At 38.5% G+C, this 10858-nt stretch overlaps 1 non-coding gene across 1 annotated transcript; it reads left to right on the top strand.

The window, feature by feature from the left end:
• The first annotated feature begins 4231 nt into the window (after positions 1–4231).
• On the top strand, positions 4232–4338 carry LOC148576785 (small nucleolar RNA R71). The gene has a single exon (XR_015904053.1). It is a non-coding gene; the product is annotated as a small nucleolar RNA R71 (small nucleolar RNA).
• The last annotated feature ends 6520 nt before the right edge of the window (positions 4339–10858 follow it).

A 10858-nucleotide genomic window follows, 5' to 3' on the forward strand; every position in this document is an offset into this window, starting at 1 on the left:
AGTCCCTCAATTTTAGCCAGAAAATACCTGAAATCACAGAAAAACACACAAACTCATAGTAAAGTCCAGAAATGTGAATTTAACATAAAAACTAATAAAAACATCCCTAAAAGTAACTAGATCCTACTAAAAACATACTAAAAACAATGCCAAAAAGCGTATAAATTATCCGCTCATCACAACACCAAACTTAAATTGTTGCTTGTCCCTAAGCAATTGAAAATCAAATAGGATAAAAAAAAGAGAATATACTATAAATTCCAAACTATCAATGAAACATAGCTCCAATCAGATGAGCGGGACTTGTAGCTTTTTGCCTCTTGAATAGTTTTGGCATCTCACTTTATCCATTGAGGTTCAGAATGATTGGCATCTATAGGAACTCAGAGTTCAGATAGTGTTATTGATTCTCCTAGTTCAGTATGTTGATTCTTGAACACAACTATTTTATGAGTCTTGGGCGTGGCCCTAAGCACTTTGTTTTTCAGTATTACCACCGAATACATAAATGCCACAGACACATAACTGGGTGAACCTTTTCAGATTGTGACTCAGCTTTGCTAAAGTCCCCAATTAGAGGTGTCCAGGGTTCTTAAGCACACTCTGTTTTTGCTTTGGACCTTGACTTTAACCGCCCAGTCTCAAGTTTTTACTTGACACCTTCACGCCACAAGCACATGGTTAGGGACAGCTTAGTTTAGCCGCTTAGGCCAGGATTTTATTCCTTTAGGCCCTCCTATCCACTGATGCTCAAAGCCTTGGGATCCTTTTTATTACCCTTGCCTTTTGGTTTTAAGGGTTATTGGCTTTTTGCTCTTGCCTTTTGGTTTTAAGAGCTTTTGGCTTTTTCTGCTTGCTTTTTTTTTCTAATTTTTTTTTTGCCATTTTTCTTCTTTTTTTTTCTGTAAGCTTTTGTATTCACTGCTTTTTCTTGCTTCAAGAATCAATTTTATGATTTTTTAGATTATCAAATAACATTTCTCCTTATCATCATTCTTTCAAGAGCCAACATATTTAACATTCTAAAACACCAACTTCAAAAGACATATGCACTGTTCAAGTATTCATTTAGAAAACAAAAAGTATTGTCTCCACATCAATATAATTAAACTAAGTTCAAGGATAAATTCGAAACTCATGTACTTCTTGTTCTTTTGAATTAAAAATATTTTTCATTTAAGAGAGGTGATGGATTCATAGGACATTCATAACTTTAAGACAAAGTTACTACATACTAATGATCATGTAATAAGACACTAACATAGATAAGCACTTAACATAAAGAAAACGAAAAACAGAAAATTTGAGAACAAGGAATGAGTTCACCTTAGTGATGGTGGCGTTTCCTTCTTGAGGAACCAATGATGTCCTTGAGCTCTTCTATGTCTCTTCCTTGTCTTTGTTGCTCCTCCCTCATAGCTCTTTGATCTTCTCTAATTTCATGGAGGATGATTGAGTGCTCTTGATGTTTCACCCTTAGTTGTCCCATGTTGGAACTCAGTTCTCCTAGGGAGGTGTTGATTTTCTCCCAAAAGTTCTGTGGAGGAAAGTGCATCCCTTGAGGTATCTCAGGGATCTCTTGATTTGCAGTCAAATGTTCTACCACTGAGCTATAGACCCTTGAGATGAATCTCTCCATCTCCTATGACCTGGAGGTGGAAGCTTTTGTCTTCTCTTTTCTCTTTCTAGAGGTTTCTCTGGCCTTAGGTGCCATCAATGGTTATGGAAAAACAAAAAAGCTATGCTTTTACCACACCAAACTTAGAATATTGCTCGCCCTCGAGCAAAAGAAGAAAGAATAGTAGAAGAAGAAGAAGATATGGAGGTGAGTTGATGGTTTGAATTTGAGTGGGTGGGTGTAGGTGGGTTGTATGATGGTTTTAGGGGAGTAATGGATGTGAGTGGTGAAGGGTTCTTGGGAAGGGGTGATATAGGATTATGAAGAGGAAAGGTGAGTGGAGGTAGTGGGGATCCTGTGGGGTCCACAGATCCTGAGATGATCCTGTGGGTCCACAGATCTTGAGGTGTCAAGAATTTATATCCCTGCACCATTTAGGCATGTAAAATGCCTTTGCATGCAATTCTGGCGTTTAAACACCGAATTGATGCTTGTTCTGGGCGTTCAACGCCCAGATGTAGCATGTTTCTGGCTTTGAACGCCAGTTCTATGCTTGTTTCTGGCGTTCAGCGCCAGCTTTCCTCAGTGTGCATTTCTGGCGTCTGAACACCAGGATGCTGCTTGTTTTGGGCGTTCAACGCCAGATCCATGCTCTGTTCTGGCGTTGAACGCCAGCCAGATGCTCCTTACTGGCGTTTAAACGCCAGTAAGCCCTTCCTCTAGGGTGTGATTTTTCTTCTGCTGTTTTTGATTCTGTTTTTAATTTTTTGATTTATTTTGTGACTCCACATGATCATGAACCTAATAAAACATGAAAGAACAATAAAAATAAAAATAAAATTAGATAAATAAAAATTGGGTTGCCTCCCAACAAGCGCTTTTTTAATGTCAATAGCTTGACAGTGGGCTCTCATGGAGCCACACAGGTGATCAGGTCAATTTTATAGACTCCAAACACCAAACTTAGAGTTTGGATATGGGAGTTCAACACCAAACATAGAGTTTGGCTGAGGCCTCCCAACACCAAACTTAGAGTTTGACTGTGGGGGCTCTGGTTGACTCTGTTTTGAGAGAAGCTTACTGTGCCTTTTTTCCATGTTTACAGAAAGGTGACCTTGAGTTTTAAACACAAGGGAGTCCTCATTCAATTGAAGGACTAGTTCACCTCTGTCAACATCAATCACAGCTCTTGCTGTGGCCTGGAAGGGTCTTCCAAGAATGATGGATTCATCCTCATCCTTCCCAGTATCCAGGATTATGAAATCAGCAGGGATGTAAAGGCCTTCAACCTTTACTAACACATCCTCTACTTGTCCATAAGCCTCTTTTCTTAAGTTGTCTGCCATCTCTAATGAGATTTTAGCAGCTTGCACCTCAAAGATTCCCAGTTTCTCCATTACAGAGAGTGGCATGAGGTTTATTCCTGACCCAAGGTCACATAGAGCCTTCTCAAAGGTTATGGTGCCTATGGTACAAGGTATTAGGAACTTTCCAGGATCCTGTTTCTTCTGAGGCAATCTCAGTTGATCCAATGCATTTAGTTCATTGGTGAACAGGGGAGGTTCATCTCCCCAAGTCTCATTACCAAATAAATTGGCATTCAGCTTCATGATTGCACCAAGGAACTTGGCAACTTGCTCTTCAGTAACATCTTCATTCTCTTCAGAAGAGGAATACTCATCAGAGCTCATGAATGGCATAAGGAGGTTTAATGGAATCTCTATGGTTTCTAGATGAGTCTCAGATTCCTTTGGTTCCTCAGAGGGAAACTCCTTATTGATCACTGGACGTCCCAGGAGGTCTTCCTCCTTGGGATTCACGTCTCCCCCTTCCTTCTTGGATTCGGCCATGATGGTTATATCAACGGCCTTGCACTCTCCTTTTGGATTTTCTTCTGTATTGCTTGGGAGAGCACTAGGAGGGGTTTCAGTGATCTTCTTACTCAGCTGGCCCACTTGTGCCTCCAAATTTCTAATGGAGGACCTTGTTTCATTCATGAAACTCAGAGTGGCCTTAGATAGATCAGAGATTAAGTTTGCTAAATTAGAGGTATTTTGTTCAGAATTTTCTGTCTATTGCTGAGTGGATGATGGAAAAGGCTTGCTATTGCTAAACCTGTTTCTTCCACCATTATTAAAGCCTTGTTGAGGCTTTTGTTGATCCTTCCATGAGAGATTTGGGTGGTTTCTCCATGAGGGATTATAGGTGTTTTCATAAGGTTCACCCATATAATTTACCTCTGCTATTGCAGGGTTCTCAGGATCATAAGCTTCTTCTTCAGAAGATGCCTCGTGAGTACTGTTGGATGCAGCTTGCATTCCATTCAGACTCTGAGAAATCATATTGACTTGCTGAGTCAATATTTTATTCTGCGCCAATATGGCATTCAGAGTATCAATTTCAAGAACTCCCTTCTTCTGAGGCGTCCCATTACTCATAGGATTCCTCTCAGAAGTGTACATAAACTGGTTGTTAGCAACCATGTCAATAAGTTCTTGAGCTTCTGCAGGCGTTTTCTTTAGGTGAATGGATCCACCTGCAGAAGTATCCAATGACATCTTAGCTAATTCAGACAGACCATCATAGAATATATCCAGGATGGTCCATTCTGAAAGGATGTCAGAAGGACACTTTTTGGTCAGTTCCTTGTATCTCTCCCAAGCTTCATAGAGGGATTCACCTTCCTTCTGTCTGAAGGTTTGAACATCTACTCTAAGCTTACTAAGCTTTTGAAGAGGAAAGAACTTGGCTAAGAAAGCCTTGACCAGCTTATCCCAAGAGTTCAGGCTATCCTTAGGTTGAGAGTCCAACCATATTCTAGCTCTGTCTCTTACAGCAAATGGGAAAAGCATGAGCCTGTAGACTTCAGGATCTACTCCATTAGTCTTAACAGTGTCACATATCTGCAAGAATTCAGTTAAGAACTGAAAGGGATCTTCAGATGGAAGTCCATGAAACTTGCAGTTTTGTTGCATCAGAGAAACTAATTGAGGTTTAAGCTCAAAATTGTTTGCTCCAATGGTAGGAATGGAGATGCTTCTTCCATGTAAATTGGAATTTGGTGCAGTAAAGTCACCAAGCATCCTCCTTGCATTATTATTATTTTCGGCTGCCATCTCCTCTTCCTGTTCGAAAATTCCTGTAAGGTTGTCTCTGGATTGTTGTATTTTAGCTTCTCTTAGTTTCCTCTTTAGAGTCCTTTCAGGTTCAGGATCTGCTTCAACAAGAATGTTCTTGTCCTTGCTCCTGCTCATATGACAAAGAAGGGAATAACAAAGAAAATATTGAATCTTCTATGTCACAGTATAGAGATTCCTTTGTGTGAGTAGAAGAAGAAAAGACTGTAATGTAAAGAAAGAGAAGGGAGGAGAATCCAAACACAAGGGTGAGGGGAGCAGAGATATGAGATGAAGAGAAGTGTTAGTAAATAAATAAATAAATAGAAGAAGATGAGGGAGAGGGAATTTCGAAAATTAATTTTTAAAAAGTGTTAATGATTTTCGAAAATTATGATAAAATTAAAATTAAAATTAAAAATTGAAACCATTAATTAATTAAAAAGAATTTTTGAAAAAAGAGGGAGGTATTTTCGAAAATTAGAGAGGGATAGTTAGTTAGGTAGTTTTGAAAAAGATAAGAAACAAATAAAAAGTCAATTAGTTAGTTGAAAAAGATTTGAAATTTGTTTTTGAAAAAGATATGATTAAAATTTTAAAAGATATGATTGAAACAAAAAGATAAGATTTGAAAATTAAATTTGAAAAGATAAGAAGTTAGAAAAAGATTTTGAAATCAAAGTTTTTGAAAAAGATTTGATTTTTAAAAATCAAAATTAATGACTTGATTCACAAGTAATCACAAGATATGATTCTAGAACTTAAAGTTTGAATCTTTCTTAACAAGCAAGTAACAAACTTGAAATTTTTGAATCAAAACATTAATTTTTGATGATATTTTCAAAAATTATAAGATAAAATTAAGAAAAAGATTTTTGAAAAATATTTTTAAAATTTTCGAAAAATAAGAAAAATGAAAAAGATTTGATTTTTAAAAAAGATAAGATTTTTAAATTGAAAATTTGATTTGACTCATAAAAAACAACTAAATTTTAAAATTTTTTGAAAAAGTCAATCCAAATTTTCGAAATTTATGAGTCAAAAAGGGAAAGATATTTTTTTTTATTTTTGAATTTTTAATGATGAGAGAGAAAAACATGAAAAATGATGCAATGCATGAAAATTTTGGATCAAAACATGTGATGCATGCAAGAACACTATGAATGTCAAGATAAACACCAAGAACACTATGAATGTCAAGATGAACATCAAGAACTTATTTTTGAAAAATTTTCAAGAAAAGAAAACATGCAAGACACCAAACTTAGAAATTTTTCATGTATAGACACTATGAATGCAAGAATGCATATGAAAAACAAGAAAAGACACAAAACAAGAAAATATGAAGATCAAACAAGAAGACTGGCCAAGAACAACTTGAAGATCATGAAGAACACTATGAATGCATGAATTTTCGAAAAATGCATAATAAATTTTTAGAAAAAAATGCAATTGACACCAAACTTAAAAATTGACTCAAGACTCAAACAAGAAATACAAAATATTTTTGATTTTATGATTTTATTAATTTTTTTGGATTTTTGTATATTTTTATTTTTTTGAAAATTGTTTGAAAAAGAAAAATAAAGATTTCAAAATTTTTAAGATGAATTCCAGGAATCTTGTGCTCTTTAGTCTAAAGCTCCAATTTGAGGGTTAGACATGGCTTAATAGCCAGCCAAGCTTTAGTATGCTATTACATGCATTGAAGTGATTAGTTGAATCCTCAGTCCAAAGGAATTTAGACATGGCCTTACAGCCAGCCAGGATTCAACAAATTATCATGAAACACTAGAATTCTTTCTTAAAAATTCTGAAATAATTTTTGAAAATAAAAGGAAATTATTTTTTTTTGAAAATAAACAAAAATAAAATTACCTAATCTGAGCAACAAGATGAACCGTCAGTTGTCCAAACTCGAACAATCCCCGGCAACGGCGCCAAAAACTTGGTGCACGAAATTGTGATCCCTGGTAATGGCTCCAAAAGCTTGGTGCACTAATCTTAATTCATGATTTGTCACAACTTCGATACAACTAACCAGCAAGTGCACTGGGTCGTCCAAGTAATAAAACCTTACGTGAGTAAGGGTCGATCCCACGGAGATTGTCAGCTTGAATCAAGCTATGGTCATCTTGTAAATCTCAGTCAGGTGGATATCAAATGGTTATAGTATTTTTGAAAATTAATAATAAATAAACAGAAAATAAAGATAAAAATACTTATGTATATCATTGGTGAGAATTTCAGATAAGCGTATAGAGATGCTTTCGTTCCTCTGAATCTCTGCTTTCCCACTGTCTTCATCCAATCAGTCTTACTCCTTTCCATGGCAAGCTTTCTGTAAGGGCATCACCGTTGTCAATGGCTACATCCCATCCTCTCTGTGAAAATGGTCCAAATGCTCTGTCACGGCATGGCTAATCATCTGGAGGTTCTCGATCATGCTGGAATAGGATTCACACTCCTTTTGCGTCTGTCACTACGCCTAGCACTCGCGAGTTTGAAGTTCGTCACAGCCATCCCTTCCCAGATCCTACTCGGAATACCACAGACAAGGTTTAGACTTTCCGGATCTCAGGAATGGCCATCCATGGGTTCTAACTTATACCACGAAGATACTAATAGCTCGGACTCGGTCCTCTGTATTAGATATCTAAGAGATACTCATTCTAGCTTGTTTGCATGTAGAACGGAAGTGTTTGTCAGGCACGCGTTCATAAGTGAGAATGATGATGAGCGTCACATAATCATCACATTCATCATGTTCTTGGGTGTGAATGGATATCTTAGAAGCGGAATAAGTTGAATTGAATATAAAACAGTAGTACTTTGCATTAAATCATGAGGAACAACAGAGCTCCACACCTTAATCTATGGAGTGCAGAAACTCTACCGTTGAAAAATACATAAGTGAAAGGTTCAGGCATGGCCAAATGGCCAGCCCCCAGACTTGATCAATATGATCCAAAGATGGTTCAAAAGATGATAAGATGTCTAATACAATAGTAAAAAGTCCTATTTATACTAAACTAGTTACTAGGGTTTACAGAAGTAAGTAATTGATGCATAAATCCACTTCCGGAGCCCACTTGGTATGTGCTTGGGCTGAGCTTGAAGTTTACACATGGAGAGGTCATTCTTGGAATTGAACGCCAGTTTGTAACGTGTTTCTGGCGTTCAACTCTGGTTCGTGACGTGTTTCTGGCGTTTAACTCCAGACTGCAGCATAGAACTAGCGTTCAACGCCCTTTTGCGTCGTCTAAACTCGACCAAAGTATGGACTATTATGAATTGCTGGAAAGCCCTGGATGTCTACTTTTCAACGCAATTGGAAGCGCGCCATTTTAAGTTCTGTAGCTCCAGAAAATCTACTTTGAGTGCAGGGAGGTCAGAATCCAACAGCATCAGCAGTCCTTCTTCAACCTCTGAATCTGATTTTTGCTCAAGTCCCTCAATTTCAGCCAGAAAATACCCGAAATCACAGAAAAATACACAAACTCATAGTAAAGTCCAGAAATGTGAATTTAACATAAAAACTAATAAAAACATCCCTAAAAGTAACTAGATCCTACTAAAAACATACTAAAAACAATGCCAAAAAGCGTATAAATTATCCGCTCATGAAATACCAAACTCACCACCCAACCACGATGAAAATCGAATTTATCGTCCGAATTTCTACAAAGGTCGGCAGGGGGAAATCCAAATTTACCGCCCAACTTTTACAAAGTTGACCAAATAGGAACCAAACTCACCGCCAGATTTATACAAAATCGGCAAGATGAAAACACGATAAAAATAGGTTAATGCAAAAAGTTATAAAATGTAATCCATAAAAAAAGGCCTGACAAGGTCTAAAGAAAAAATGGATTGCTAAAAATAACTTGGGAGGGACCGACATGTAGAAGTCGGACCAATCCCCCAAAGCGACAAAAGTTATAAAAAGTAATCCATAAAAAAGGCCTGACGAGGTCCAAGAAAAAATGATTTGCTAAAAATAACTTGGGATGGACCGACATGAAGAAGTCGGACCAATCCCCAAAGCGACAAAATTTATAAAAAGTAATCCATAAAAAAAGGCCTGATGAGGTCTAAGAAAAAATGGATTGCTAAAAATAACTTGGGATGGACCGACCTGAAGAAGTCGGACCAATCCCCCAAAATGACAAAGTTATAAAAAGTAATCCATAGAAAGAGGCCTGGCCAGCCCTTATCAAAAATGGATTAACTTGGAAGGAATCGACATGAAGAAGTCGGCCTAAGCCGAATAAAGCAACAAAGTTATAAAAAGTAAACCTATAAAAAAAGACCCGGCGAGGTTCAATTAAAAAAGGGGTTTACTAGAAATAACTCGAGAAGGTTTGTCGAGAGAAACCAACCAACAAGAAGACGTGCGCTAGAAGGGATGCAGCTCGACCCAAAAAGCCACGACCTCACCAAAATCAATTTTACAAGTGTTCTATGAATAATGCTAAAAAGAATAGCCAAACAAAGCTAGCCTCAAAGTTCACTTCGACTAAAGCAGGTAATAAACAAAGGCAGTCGAAAGAGGTCAGACAGCAAGACTCCCACACTCTAAAAATTCCTGGAAGTGGCAAAAGTGCAAACCAGTATAGCAAAAAGATACTATAATAAAAGTTCAAGAAGGCAACCACGAAATCGACCTTAAAAGCTCGAAAGTATTTGTTTTTTAAAGGCGAAGGCTACTAAGTAAAGGAACCTAACGTCAACAAAAGTCAGATCATCCAAAATTACAAAAAATAGAGTTCAAAGAAACAGATACTCAAACAAACTACAAAGGATTTAAAGACTCCCCAGTGGTGGCATCCCGAGGTGAAGGAGGACGGGTCGCAAGCGGGACAGCATCAACGGTTCCATCCGGTCGGTTCAGAATCTGAACATCAGGGTTCGACTCGGGATGGCCGACCCCAGCTTTAGGAGTTGGAGAAGTCGGAGCAGCAGAAAGTTTGACTGATGGCTTAGGAGGAGGATCTACATCCTTGTCATCATCTGGGGCAGGAACAATTTTACCATCTTCAAAAACATTGTTCAAACTAAAAAGACTCAAGTCGAGCTCGGGAGCAAGAAATCAGACCTAAGCCTTTAAGTTGTCATATGCGTCAGTCACGCTACCCACCAGATGACTCTGAAGCTCGGCATAATTAGCATGAGCATTCTCTAGACTCTCCCTTGCCTCCAACAACTCGCCATAAGTACAGACATAGCTCTCCTTATGCTGCAGCGCCGTCTCGTCGGATAGCTTGGCAGAAGCTACAGCGGCAGTAGCTTGGGCTTTCTCCTTTTCTAGATCCAGCTCCAGCTTAATAACTCTAGCGTCCAGCTCATCCTTCAGACCTTGATCCGGTCATACTCCGACTTGGCTTCCAGCATAAACTCCTTTGTCGCATGGACGGGAGAGTCTTGGATCGAGCGAGACAAAGCCGTACCCATATGTGCCATCCGAACACTACTTCTGGTGATAAAATCCAGGTGGTGTAGGATGGACACATCGTCCATAGGAAGATGGCCATAGGGGGCAATCTGGTTATCATCAAACCCCACAGCGTCAAAGTTAGGGGCATCCAGATTATAGGGTTCAGCAGTTTTCTGCTTCTTGGGGGCATGACCAGTAGCAGAGGGAGAAGCAGCACCAGAGGTCGGCTGGAAAGGGTCAGAAGGAGCCAAGCGGACCTGGGTAGTTGGGATGATCTTCCTCGGTTCAGAAGTGTCCGAGGTCAACCTCTTCAGCGTAACATTAGAAGATCCCTCCCCAGGACCTTTGGTCGAAATGTTCTGAGCAGCAGTCGCCTTTCTAGCCCTCTTAAAAGCCTTCATGGAGTCAGTAGTCTTTACCATCTCTGAAGAAATAAAGCAGCAAAACCAAAGTTGCAAGTTAGAAAGAGATGGATTGATAAAAAACAGACAAAATAACAAAGATAAAGCTAGCAAAGAAATCGACAGCTACCCAATTCAGTTCGAAGAAGGGAGGGATTCCCCAAGAACCTCTTCGTATCAAGATGAGGAGGCTCCCCCCAATTTTCTTCCAGTACATGAACAAAAGCCTGCTCAACCTCATCCAACATTTTCCAAGTATACCTAGACACTACTACATTCTGTTGCC

This window comes from Arachis ipaensis, chromosome B1 (assembly GCF_059453495.1).
Source record: "Arachis ipaensis isolate K30076 ecotype BB chromosome B1, ASM5945349v1, whole genome shotgun sequence".
Lineage (NCBI taxonomy): Eukaryota > Viridiplantae > Streptophyta > Magnoliopsida > Fabales > Fabaceae > Arachis > Arachis ipaensis.